The following is a 12,958-nucleotide window of genomic DNA, read 5'->3' as shown; positions in this document are numbered from 1 at the left end:
GAGGAGAGGAGATGTGTGGCTACACTGCAAACCAGGGAGAAGCAACACCACATCTAGTCTTCTCTGGCTGAATGGAGCACTTTAATTCGCAATCATCTCGCTAGTCCATCCTCTTGGAGTAATCAAACATCGTATAAAATTTCATGTATCTTCATTATTTCTCTCATTCATTATTTCGGTCTCCTGTCAAGCCCTATATAAGAATGTGGTGCTATTTTTTAAAAATTCTATTAGCTTATTTGAGAGACAAGCTCTTTTAGCTGGAAACAATTCAACTCCAACGGTTATCAAACGTCATGCCATGGGTAAGCCTACATGAAACAGACAGCCCTACTTTGAAGTGTTTCTAAAATCGGAGAAACTAATGCGGAAAAAGGAAATCGCCGTGACGATTGAAACCATTCTTCCCTCCTCTGTTCTGACCCCGATAATGCGTTTTAATGCGCGTATGGACTCATATTACTTGATTCATCGCCTTCTCATCCAGGTATCCCCAACAACTAAAATCCCCCTCTCTCCATGGCGTCTCGTAAGCTTGAGTCTCGCCTCACTCCACCATGATGTGTCGTACGTCCACCTCTGATACTTCTTCACGTCTAGGGGTCTGGGATCTTATTCTTACTTTCCCTCCTCTCTATCTTCCTCACAACCACCTCACTCCACTAACCTGGGAGGACACTACTGGCAAGGCACTGCTGCGCTGTGGCGCTTTCCCTTCTCTCTCTGACACCTCATCCCTCCTAGACCACGGCCTCCACATGTGACACGGCCCAGGGGCGGGTACACACCCACAACCTGGTCAATTCCTCCACGTCCAGACAGACTTACGGTACCCATTATCCCCCCCTCTCTCAGCTTTGTGACGAGATGCACAGAGAGTGTGGAATGAATCTAGGTCTTTATACTGTACACTAGTCCAGACCAAATCCCAGTCTCTGATTTGGTCCTCCTACTTTAGCGTTTTCCATCCTGTAAATTCTCTATTAACATTCCAGAGTTTTAACTTCATAGGTTCGCGTTAATACTCTATCTTCTCTATTACCTCAATCTCCCTCAACACTAATCAACCCTCCCTCCCTCCCTCCTCCGATCCACTGTCTTTCACTGTCAGACGCGAGGGTCCACTTCCGTACCTGGAAGCAGCAGAAAACATCAGTCACTATCTACTCACACACCAACTACAGACCAATCACCTTTACCCGCCATCTTCCAAATTATCTATCCCACCCTAAACACCCATAACTAGCCCCATCCTCCTATCCTCCTCTCTCCTCACACCCTATCCCAGCCCCTCCGTACCCAGGGTTCATCTCCAGCCAGTGCTCCGACGTCCTTCGTCCAGTCTTTAAGCTATCAGCCCGTCCCCGCCCCTGTCAGGATGTTACCCCCTCTCTCCTCTCACACTAAATCCCCCACTGTCCACCGCGTGCGATCCACCTTCCACTGGTCAGCGTCTCCACACTAATTACCTCATCCCCTGGCGCACGCTCTCGTCTCTCTCAATACTAGAGGCTGGAGGGGGGATCAGAAAAAACACTGGATTGCCTGAGCACACGCTATTTGAAGCGGCGCCAAATATCTATCCATATCTTTTTCCTTGGCGTCTCACAAATACTACGATAATTTCACTTTCATTTTACTAGGTATATCATTAGCCTGCCTGCTAATACCCATCTCCCCCCCTCCTCATCGTTAATCTCCTTCCTGGGGTCTAATAACATCCAGCTCCTTGGCATGATAATGCAGTCACCCCCTCTCGTCTCCACACTATCCCCCCTCTCTCTCAACACTATCCCCCCCCCCTCTCTCTCCTCAACAACTAATCTCCCCCTCTCTCTCTCTCACCTTCCCCGCCTCTCTCTCTCTCACACTAATCCCCCTCTCTCTCTCCTCACACTATCTCCCCCCTCCTCTCTCACAACTACCCCTTCCTCTCCTCACACTAATTCCCCCCTCTCTTCCACTATCCCCCTCTCTCCTCTCTCTCACACTATCCCCTCTCTCTCTTCTCACACTCTCCCCCCTCTCTTCTCAATCACACGCCCACTATCCGCCGCTCTCGTATCTCACACTATCCCCCGCCCTCTCTCTCACATATCCCTCCCCTCTTCTCTCTCTGCTCACACTATCCCACCCCCTCGTCTCACACTACCCCCCTCTCGTCTCTCACAACTCTCCCTCTCTCTCTCTCTTGCACACTATCCCACCTCTCCTCTCTCAACTGATCCCCCCTCTCTCTCTACTCACACTAATCCCCCCCTCCTCTCTCTCACACTATCCCCCTCTCTCTCTCACACTATCCCCTACTCTCTCTCTCTCACACTTATCCCCTCTCCTCTCTCACACTATCCCGCCCTCGTCTCTCACACTACCCCCCTCTCTCTCACAACTATCATCTCTTCTTCGACACTAGCCCCCTCTCTCTCTCCCACTATTCCCTCTCTCTCACACTATCCCCCCGCTCTCTTCTCTCACACTATCCCCCTCTCTCTCTCACACTATCCCCGCCCCTCCTCTCTGCTCCACCATTCCCTCTCCTCTCACCACAGCTATCCCCCTCTCTCTCACACTATCCCCCCCTCTCTCTCTCACCATCCCCCTCTCTCTCTCACCACTATCCCACCCTCTCTCTCTCAATCACACTATCCCTCCTCTCTCTCACACCTATCCTCCCTTCTCACTTCCTTTTCTCTCTCTTTTCTTCCTTATCCTCTGCCTCTCCTCCCTCCTCTCTTATCTCGTGTCCCTCTTGTGGTATCTCCAGACTGCAGGCTTCGTATCACCTCACGTATAGCTGAGTTGGGAGAACCTCCTGAATCTCTGGCTGGAGACCTGAGACCAAGGCCACCATTACGAACTCAAAGGCCCTCCACGCCCTTGCTCAAACTTCCAGAAACCGGTAGGCTACTGGCCCGCCCTGGACGGATCACCACACAGGACATGTTGTACTGCATAGCATCCTTCGGTAACGTCATAACATGCCACTGTCATTAATATGACCCTTCATAATGGCTTACATGATCACTTCATACAGAAGTCTATAAACCGTTCATGGGAATCTTTAACTGTGTTGTACTGTTGTAACGGTCCTGAAAACAGGTTGGGACTCGTTGAGACCCTCTTCCCATACCAGTATTCCACACATCTGGTGACGAATGCATTTTTATCCACATTTCCTCATTCCTCCGGTCCTCTCCAACACCCACAGCTGCGTCAGGGAGGTAGTGGTGCTGTAAAATGCGCTAGGGACACAGCTTCTGGAGACAGCTCGGGACCGTCTAAGGCTACAAGAGGAGCAAGCGCCAGTTCCTACGCAAGAGGCCCCGCCGGCATCACAGAAGAAACTGAGAAACAGCAGACGAATCCGAACAGGAGCGTAAAGTCGACAGAAACCACCAGGTACACTAACACCCAAACCTAAGGGCGGATTACACCTGCCTCTCAAGACTACAGCTATTCTAAACAATGGAGATTATTTGTGGTCAGATTTGTGTCAGAGCTGCTAGGAGTACTGGGTGGAGGAGTCAAGCGCAGAGAGCAGTGATTCAAGAACGTGGATTTATTTTCCAGTAGACAGGGAAAAAACGATCATGCCCTAAACACACGGGCGCATGAAAATACGAGTCCACAAACACAGGACTAAACTGTCCAGAACAAATAATAAATCCACATAACAATCCAACACCAAATAACAGAGAAACAAGCCCGCACAAAAGCCAGCGGGCTTACTGCCCTTAAATAGCCTACCCACAAAACTAAACTCAAAACAGGTGCACCCAATCAGCCCAAACTAACAGAAACAAAAAGAAAATAATCGATGGTAGCTAGTAGGCCGGTGACGACGACCGCCGAGCGCCGCCCGAACAGGGAGAGGCACCATCTTCGGCGGGATTCGTGACAATTTGTGAGAAGTGAAGTGCTTTTCAAGGCACAATGTCAGATAAAATCCTTCCTGAAGTTTAGATTATTTTAACTCCTTTAATCCTTAATGAGGACATTTGGGAGAAGTATATCTCACTGTAATATATTGCACTCTTTCGCTGTTCATCATAAAAACAAAAGTTATTAGATACAGTACATTACGTTAATCAGTAGTAGCAGTAGGAAAGGGTAAGGGGGATATCTAGTGAGTTGTACAACCGAATGCCTTCAACTGAAATGTGTCTTCCGCATTTAACCCACCCCTCTGAATCAGAGAGGTGCGGGAGGGCTGCCTTCATCGACGTCCACGTCTTTGGCGCCCGGGGTCCAGTGGGTTAACTGCCTTCCTCAGTATTAGTAGTAGTGGCAGCAGTAGTAGTAGTAGCAGCAGTAGTAGCAGCAGTAGTAGTAGCAGCAGTAGTAGTAGTAGCAGTAGTAGTAGTAGCAGCAGCAATAGTAGCAGTAGTAGTAGTAGCAGCAGCAGTACCACCACGCCAGCTAGAAATGCTTGCTATGGGACAGAACTGAATACTGACTCTCATCTCTTGTCTGTCTCCAGGAGTATCTGAGCATTATCATGGCCCACGCCAAAGACTTTAAGGAGTACCACCGCTCCATCACAGCTAAGATCCAGAAAGCCACCAAGGCCGTGGCCACGTACCACGCCAACACAGAGCGTGAGCAGAAGAAGGAGAACGAGCGTATCGAGAAGGAGAGGATGAGGAGGCTGATGGTGAGGACCATTACATACATAGACAGACAGCACATATTCTCATTCACACACTTGTGTGTGTATAAAGACACACACGTGCAAACACTCATACTCTTTCACATACTTAGACAACACACTCTGTGTATACAAAGACACACACTAATGTGAAACAGATCTTACAATGCACATTACTTTACACTACTTCTCTACTCTGATTCCCACACACACACTCATCCATCTATCACATAATTGAGTTTTGTCTGAATATCTCCCCATTCTCTCCCTCCTCTTCTCCCTTTCCCCTCCTCTCTCTCCTCTCCCCCATTCCCCCTCTCTTCTCCCTCCCTCTCCACCCTCTCTCCCTCTCCACCCTCTCTCTCCACCCTCTCTCTCTCCAGGCTGAGGATGAGGAGGCTACCGTAAGCTGATTGACCAGAAGAAAGGACAAGCGTCTGGCCTACCTGCTGCAGCAGACGGATGAGTACGTGCCAACCTCACTGAGTGTCCGGCTCACAAGCTGGTACAGCCCTCAAAGAGAAGAAGAAGAAGAGGAAGAAGAAGAAGGTATGAGAGAGAGAGAGAGGTGCGACAAAGGACACATACACACATCCAATAGGTTCAGGTCTGGACATAAGGGGGAGGGGCGGTATGTCCACGACTGCTATGTTCCTATAGTGATTTTGAGATGACACATGACAGACAAGGTTTCAACCCGACTGGATCTCCTGAGGAATTGTGTGTGTAGATGTTTGTGAGCTGTAGTCAGCACTCGTCTCTGTAGGGAGTTGAATAGAGTCAGTGTGTAGATGTGTTTGAGCTGTATCAGCACTCGTCTCTGTAGGGATGTTATAGAGTCAGTGTGTAGATGTGTTGTGAGCTGTAGTCAGCACTCGTCTCTTGTAGTGAGTAAGAGTCAGTGTGTTAGATGTGGTTGTGGCTGTAGTCAGCACTCGTCTCTGTAGGGAGTTATAGAGTCAGTGTGTAGATTGGTTGTGGGCTGTAGTCAGCACTCGTCTCTGTAGGGAGTTGATAGAGTCAGTGTGTAGATGTGTGCTGTAGTCAGCACTCGTCTCTGTAGGGAGTTGATAGAGTCAGTGTGTAGATGTGGTTGTGGCTGTAGTCAGCACTCGTCTCTGTAGGGAGTTGATAGAGTCAGTGTGTAGATGTGGTTGTGAGCTGATAAACACACTATGTGTGATGTCTTTCCTACAGAAGCTGGAGAACGCTGAGTCAGACTCCTGTACTGGGACCTGATGGGAAAGTGAGTGGGATATTAAACTAAAGTACTGGACATTTGAGTCATTTAGCAGACGCTCGATCCAGAGCAACTTACTGTAATGAGTGCATACATGTCCATACTTTTTCATAACCAATCTACAGTACACTGTTACATCACTTAGTTACAGTATGTTACCTGTTGTTATACAGTACTTCTATAACATAGTATTTGCCAGCACAAAAACATCCTGTGGCGTACTGCACTAGCATCGAATAGTCCCCGCGATATGCAACTTTTCAGGGAAGTCAGGAACCAATACACACAGTCAGTTAGGAAAGCAAAGGCTAGCTTTTTCAAACAGAAATTTGCCTCCTGTAGCTCTAACTCCAAAAAGTTTTGGACACTGTAACGTCCATGGAGAATAAGAGCACCTCCTCCCAGCTGCCCACTGCACTGAGGCTAGGAAACACTGTCACCACCGATAAATCCACGATATACGAGAATTTCAATAAGCATTTCTCTACGGCTGCCATGCTTTCCTCCTGGCTACCCCAACCCCGGCCAACAGCTCCGCACCCCGCAGTTACTTGCCCAAGCCTCCCCAGCTTCTCCTTAGCTGATGTTCTGAAAGAGCTGCAAACCTGACCTGTACAAATCATCTGGCTAGACAATCTGGACCCTCTCTTTCTAAAATTATACGCCACCATTGTTGCAACCCTATTACTAGTCTTTCAACCACTTTCGTATCGTCCAGATTCCTAAAATGGAAAGCTGCCGCGGTCATACCCTCTTCAAAGGGGGGGACACTCTAGACCCAAACTGTTACAGAAACTATATACATCCTGCCCTGCTTTCAAAAGTCTTCGAAAGCCAAGTTACAAACAGATCACTGACCATTTCGAATCCACCGTACCTTCTCTGCTGTTGCATTCTGGTTTCCGAGCTGGTCACGGGTGCACCTCAGCCACGCTCAAGGTACTAAACGATATCATAACCGCCATCAATAAAAGACAGTACTGTGCAGCCGTCTTCATCAACTGGCCAAGGCTTTTCGACTCTGTCAATCACCGTATTCTTATCGGCAGATCAACAACCTTGGTTTCGCAAATGACTGCCTCGCCTGGTTCACCAGCTACTTTCTGATAGATTCAGTGTGTCAAAATCTGACGGCCTGTTGTCCGGACCTCTGACAGTCTATGGGGGTACTACAGGTTCAATTCTCGGGCCGACTCTTTTCTCTGTAATAATCAACGATGTCGCTCTTGCTGTGGTGATTCTCTGATACACCTTACGCAGATGACACCATTCTGTATACATCTGGCCCTTCTTTGGACACTGTGTTAACTAACCTCCAGATGAGCTTCAATGCCATACAACACTCCTTCCGTGGCCTCCAACTGCTCATAAATGCAGTAAAACTAAATGCATGCTCTTCAACCGATCGCTGCCCGCTGCCACACCCGCCCGCCCGACTAGCATCACTACTCTGGACGGTTCTGACTTAGAATATGTGAACAACTACAATATATAGGTGGCTGGCTGGACTGTAAACTCTCCTTCCAGACTCATATTAAGCATCTACAATCCAAAGTTAAATCTAGAATTGGCTTCCTATTTCGTAACAAAGCATCCTTCACTCATGCTCCAAACATACCCTCGTAAAACTGACTATCCTACCGATCCTTGACTTCGCAGTGTTCATTTACAAAATAGCCTCCAACACTCTACTCAGCAAACTGGATGCAGTCTATCACATTGCCATCCGGTGTCACCAAAGCCTCATATACCACCACCACTGCGACCTGTATGTCCTCGTCGGCTGCCCTCGCTACATATTCACGCCAAACCACTGGCTCCAGGTCATCTATAAGTCTTTGCTAGGTAAAGCTCTGCCTTATCTCAGCTCACTGGTCACCATAGCAACACCCATCCGTAGCACGCGCTCCAGCAGGTATATCTCACTGGTCATCCCTAAAGCCCATTGCAAAAATTTGCTGAATTGGAGACTTATATCTCCCTCGCTAACTTTAAGCATCAGCTATCTGAGCAGCTTACCGATTGCTGCAGCTGTACAACAGCACCCATCTGTAAATAGCCCATCCAACTACCTACCTCATCCCCATATTGTTTTTATTTACTTTTTTGTTCTTTTGCACACCAGTATTTCTACTTGCACATCATCATCTCCATGTCTATCACTCCAGTGTTAATTTGCTAAATTGTAAATACTTTGCTACTATTGACCTATTTATTGCCTTATCTCCTTACTCCATTTGCACACACTGTATATAGATCTTTCTATTGTGTTATTGACTTTACTTTTGTTTATCCCATGTGTAACTCTGTGTTGTTGTTTTTTGTCGCACTGCTTTGCTTTATCTTGGCCAGGTCGCCGTTGTAAATGAGAACTTGTTCTCAACTGGCCTACCTGGTTAAATAAAGTTGAAATAAAAAAATATTTAAAAAAATAGTCATGGTTCAGCAGGTATCTACATTACCCAGCAGCAGGTATCTGTATCAGTATCCAGAGAAGTTCTGACTCTTATCACCAGACATATTGGACCCCAGGAAGAGTAACTGATGTATTAGCAGCAGCTAATGATGATCCTAGTAAAATGAAAGAAATTATCAGTATTTGTAGACGCCAAGAATATTATATTTCCCCTTCAACGTCAGCATCCAGTGTTTTTCTGACTCCCCCCTCCAGCCTCTAGATGAGACGTCCCAGATGAGTGACCTACCAGTGAAGGTGATCCACGTGGACAGTGGTAACATCCTGACAGGGGCGGACGCTCCTAAAGCTGGACAGRTGGACACATGGCTGGAGATGAACCCTGGGTACGAGGCTGGAGGAGGAGGATGAGATGGGTCTATTAGGTGTTTAGGGGTATATTTTAGAGGGGGTAAAGGTATGTTTGTGGTTGTAGTACTGATGTTTTCTGCTGTTCCAGGTACGAGGTGGCGCCTCGCTCTGACAGTGAAGACAGTGGATCGGAAGAGGAGGAGGTGGGTTGGGTCATAAAAGATAGTAACCAACCATGACTAAACTCTTATTATAGAGATTACAGGATGAAAACGCTAAGTAGGAACCAAATCAACTGGATTTGGTTGTACAGTCATAAAGACTAGATTCATTTCACACTCTCTCTGTACCAAAGCTATGACCAGTCTYTCTGAGTGGTGATTGACAGGTTGTTGTTGTCCCGCCCCTGGCCTGTCATTGGCCTGTCAGGAGGAAGAGGAGGAGCCCCAGCCYGCAGTGCCTCCAGTAGTGGTCCTCCCAGGGTTAGTGGGGTTAGAGGAGAAGAAGAAGAAGATCCCAAGACCCCGACAGTGAAGAAGTATCAGAGGTGGACGTACGACACATCATAGAGTGAGCACACTACACCTGGGTCCCTGTAGAGTAACAAAGTATGAGTCATACCCATAAAACCTAGCGGTCAAACAGGGAAATGGTTCAATCGTCACCATTCCTTTTTCCCTTTTCTCGATTTTAGAAACACTTAAAATAAGGGCTGTGTTTCATGTAGGCTTACCCTGGCATGACGTTTTGATAACCGTGGAGTGAATTTTCCAGCTAAAGATGCTTGTCTCTCATAGCTATAGAATTTTTAAAAATAGCACACTTACTTTATAGGGCTCAGGCCAATATGTAATAATAAATAATAATACATTGAATTATAACATTTTTACTCAAAGTGCTACAGTGATTGCATTAAAGCCATTCAGCCACTGATATGGTTCTTCCCTGGTTCTGCCCTAGGCACGCTAAACAGGATGTGGATGATGAGTATAACAGTGCAGAGGCAGCGTTCGCTCGGGGACTCCAGTCTTACTACGCTGTGGCCCATGCTGTCACTGAGAGAGTGGAGAAACAGTCCACTATACTCATCAACGGACAACTGAAACAGTACCAGGTGAAGCAGCACTGACAAGAGGCTGAATAAGCCTGAGAAGTGACATTTCCTTTCTTAAGTCATTAGAAGAGACCCAGACCAACCTGTACAATTTTGACTGGCTGACATTGTCCTTTGTCTTCCTCTGTTGATTCTCTCTCCTCTCTCCTCTTCTCTCCTTGACTCTCTCCCTTCCTTTCCTTGTCTCGCCTTTCCACTCAAACTGTTTCTCCCTCCTCCCCTTCCCTCCCTCCCTCCTCCCTCAGATTAAAGGTCTGGAGTGGCTGGTGTCTCTCTACAACAACAATCTGAATGGTATCCTGGCTGATGAGATGGGACTAGGAAAGACCATCCAGACCATCGCTCTCATCACGTACCTGATGGAGAACAAACGAGTCAACGGACCTTTCCTCATCATAGTACCGCTCTCGTGAGTACTGTACCGCTCTGCACGCACGGAGAACCATGGCTTCAATTACAATTTAACTTTAAAGGGACGTTACACTCCAAAATCAATCACAATTTCAAGACCCCAACATTGGTTGTATGTTGAGCTACTGTAAGTCCGTGTCACAGGCCATTTTGTAGATTCAGCTGTATGCCACAATCCAAAATGAATGGAAGACATAAGCTCCACATCATTTTTCCAGGAATTGCTGTGCTTATTTTTTCCATTAATTTGGGGTTGAGGTACAGTATATAGCTGGATATACACAACTGATGGTGTGGGACTTTTGAAGAGTACTGTCCCTTTAATTGTAACTGTATTCATAGTACACTTAACGTGACTGTCATACATGATATGATGGAGTACAGTACTAATGAGAGGGAAACAATGATCCGGAGAGAGGGGTGGGTAAGGTTTGGTACAGTCGCATAATTAAAAAGTAATAAYTAAAATAGAAATAGAATAGTAATATATATGTATCTATCGCTATGGGTACAGTGCTATTTGTTTGCTTAGGTAAGTTTGGCCCTCTGTTTTCCTCTCTTCTCACATTGACAGAACTCTCTCTAACTGGGTGTATGAGTTTGACAAGTGGGCTCCGTCTGTAGTGAAAGTCTCCTACAAGGTGAGTTGGAGCAGCTAACCTTCCGCCAACTATATGGTAACCATGGAAACACTCATTGCTTGGGGTCCTGAAATACAGCCATATGGGCGGCCGTGTGGAAGCCTGTCTATTAAGCATTCAAATCAAAGTGYATCACTTGCAGTCAGAACAACAACAACTAGGCCTATTATGAATACAAATGTAAAGTCACGCCATTCTAGTAATTATTAWTTTAATTCATTCATTAATGTCAAGTTAAGTCCAAGTTCCTGTCCTTCATGTTGTCTCTGTAGGGCTCCCCTCAGGCCAGAAGGGCCTTCATCCCCCAGCTACGCAGCGGCAAGTTCAACGTTCTCCTCACTACCTATGAGTACATCATCAAGGATAAACAGGTCCTAGCCAAGGTAACACAGACACACACTCTACCTCCAGCGTGATTCTGAACAACTCTCACCATGACCATTTGACTGATGACCTATATACCCTCTTTCTGTCTTCTCCTACTCCCCAACCCTCTTTCTCTCTTGCTCTCTCTCTCCATCACTCCCCTGCTCCCTCTCCCCCCACAGATCCGGTGGAAGTACATGATTGTGGACGAGGGCCACCGGATGAAGAACCACCACTGTAAGCTGACCCAGGTCCTCAACACCCACTACCTGGCCCCCAGGAGAGTGCTCCTAACTGGGACACCGCTCCAGAACAAGCTGCCTGAGCTCTGGGCCCTGCTCAACTTTCTCCTGCCCACCATCTTTAAGAGCTGCAGTACCTTCGAACAGTGGTTCAATGCACCATTCGCTATGACTGGAGAGAAGGTGAGTTTTTTTTGGTTAGCTGAAAAAAATGGAGAAATGCTATATATACTGAACAAAAAGATGAACGAACATGTAAAGTGTTGGTCCCATGTTTCATGAACAGAAATAAAAGGTCCCAGAAAGTGTATTTCTCTAATTTGTTGCACAAATTAGTTTACATCCCTGTTAGTGGAGCATTTCTCCTTTGCCAAGATAATCCATCCACCTGACAGGTGTGGCATATCAAGAAGCTGATTAAACGGCATGATCATTACACAGGTGCACATTGTGCCGGTACTTGAAAATGTGCAGTTTGTCACACAACACAATACCACAGATGTCTCAAGTTTTGAGGAGTGTGCAATTGGCATGCTGACTGCAGGAAGTTCCACCAGAGCTGTTGCCAGAGAATTTAATGTTAATTTCTCTACTATAGCCACCTCCAACGGCGTTTTAGAAAATTTTGGCAGTACGTCCAACCGGCCTCACAACCGCAGACCAGGTGTAACAAGGAGTCGCAGAGCGCAATGAGCCAAGTAAAGCCCCCCAGCCAAACCCTCCCTAAACCGGACGACACTTGGCCAATTGTGCGCCGCCCACGGACTTGCGGTCACGGCCGGTTGTGACACAGCTGGATCAACCCGCGTAGTGACGCCTCAGCACTGAGGATGCAACCGCTGCGCACTCGGGAGGCTGCAGCCCACATTTAATCGCTCATCTGTCCCGCGGGGCTGCCAGCTGCCAATCACTGCTACGTACACTACTGTGTCAAAAGTTTGGGGTCACTTAGAAATGTTCTTGTTTTTGAAAGAAAAGAAAAATTGGTCCATTTAAAATAATTCAAATTGATCAGATATACCGTGTAGACATTGTTAATGTTGTAAATGACTATTGTAGCTGGATTTAATGGAATGTTTTTCATTCCATTAAAGTTTTTTTTTTTCTTAACAGAACATGCGACTGTCTCTAGACCCTCTAATGTACTTGTCCTCTTGCTCAGTTGTGCACCCGGGCCTCCCACTCCTCTTTCTATTCTTGGTTAGAGACAGTTTGCGCTGTTCTGTGAAGGGAGTAGTACACAGCGTTGATAGAGATCTTCAGTTTCTTGGCATTTCTGATGGAATAGCCTATTTCTCAGAACAAGAATAGACTGACGAGTTCAGAAGATCTTTGTTCTGCATGGAGCCTGTAATCGCCCAATGTGATCTCCAGATACTCAACTAGTCTAAAGAAGGCCAGTTTTATTGCTTCTTTAATCAGAAGAACAGTTTTCAGCTGGCTAACATAATTGCAAACGGGTTTCTAATGATCAATTAGCATTTTTAAAATGATAAACTTGGATTAGCTAACACAACGTTATTCTCTCT

At 46.7% G+C, this 12,958-nt stretch overlaps 1 pseudogene; it reads left to right on the top strand.

The window, feature by feature from the left end:
- Nucleotides 1-2,764: 2,764 nt before the first annotated feature.
- LOC112079105 (transcription activator BRG1-like) lies at nt 2,765-11,612 on the top strand (annotated as a pseudogene).
- Nucleotides 11,613-12,958: the final 1,346 nt, after the last annotated feature.

Source organism: Salvelinus sp. IW2-2015, unplaced genomic scaffold (genome assembly GCF_002910315.2).
Source record: "Salvelinus sp. IW2-2015 unplaced genomic scaffold, ASM291031v2 Un_scaffold6922, whole genome shotgun sequence".
NCBI lineage: Eukaryota > Metazoa > Chordata > Actinopteri > Salmoniformes > Salmonidae > Salvelinus > Salvelinus sp. IW2-2015.
Note: the sequence above shows the minus strand (reverse complement) of the source record. Positions and strands in the feature narration are given on the sequence as shown.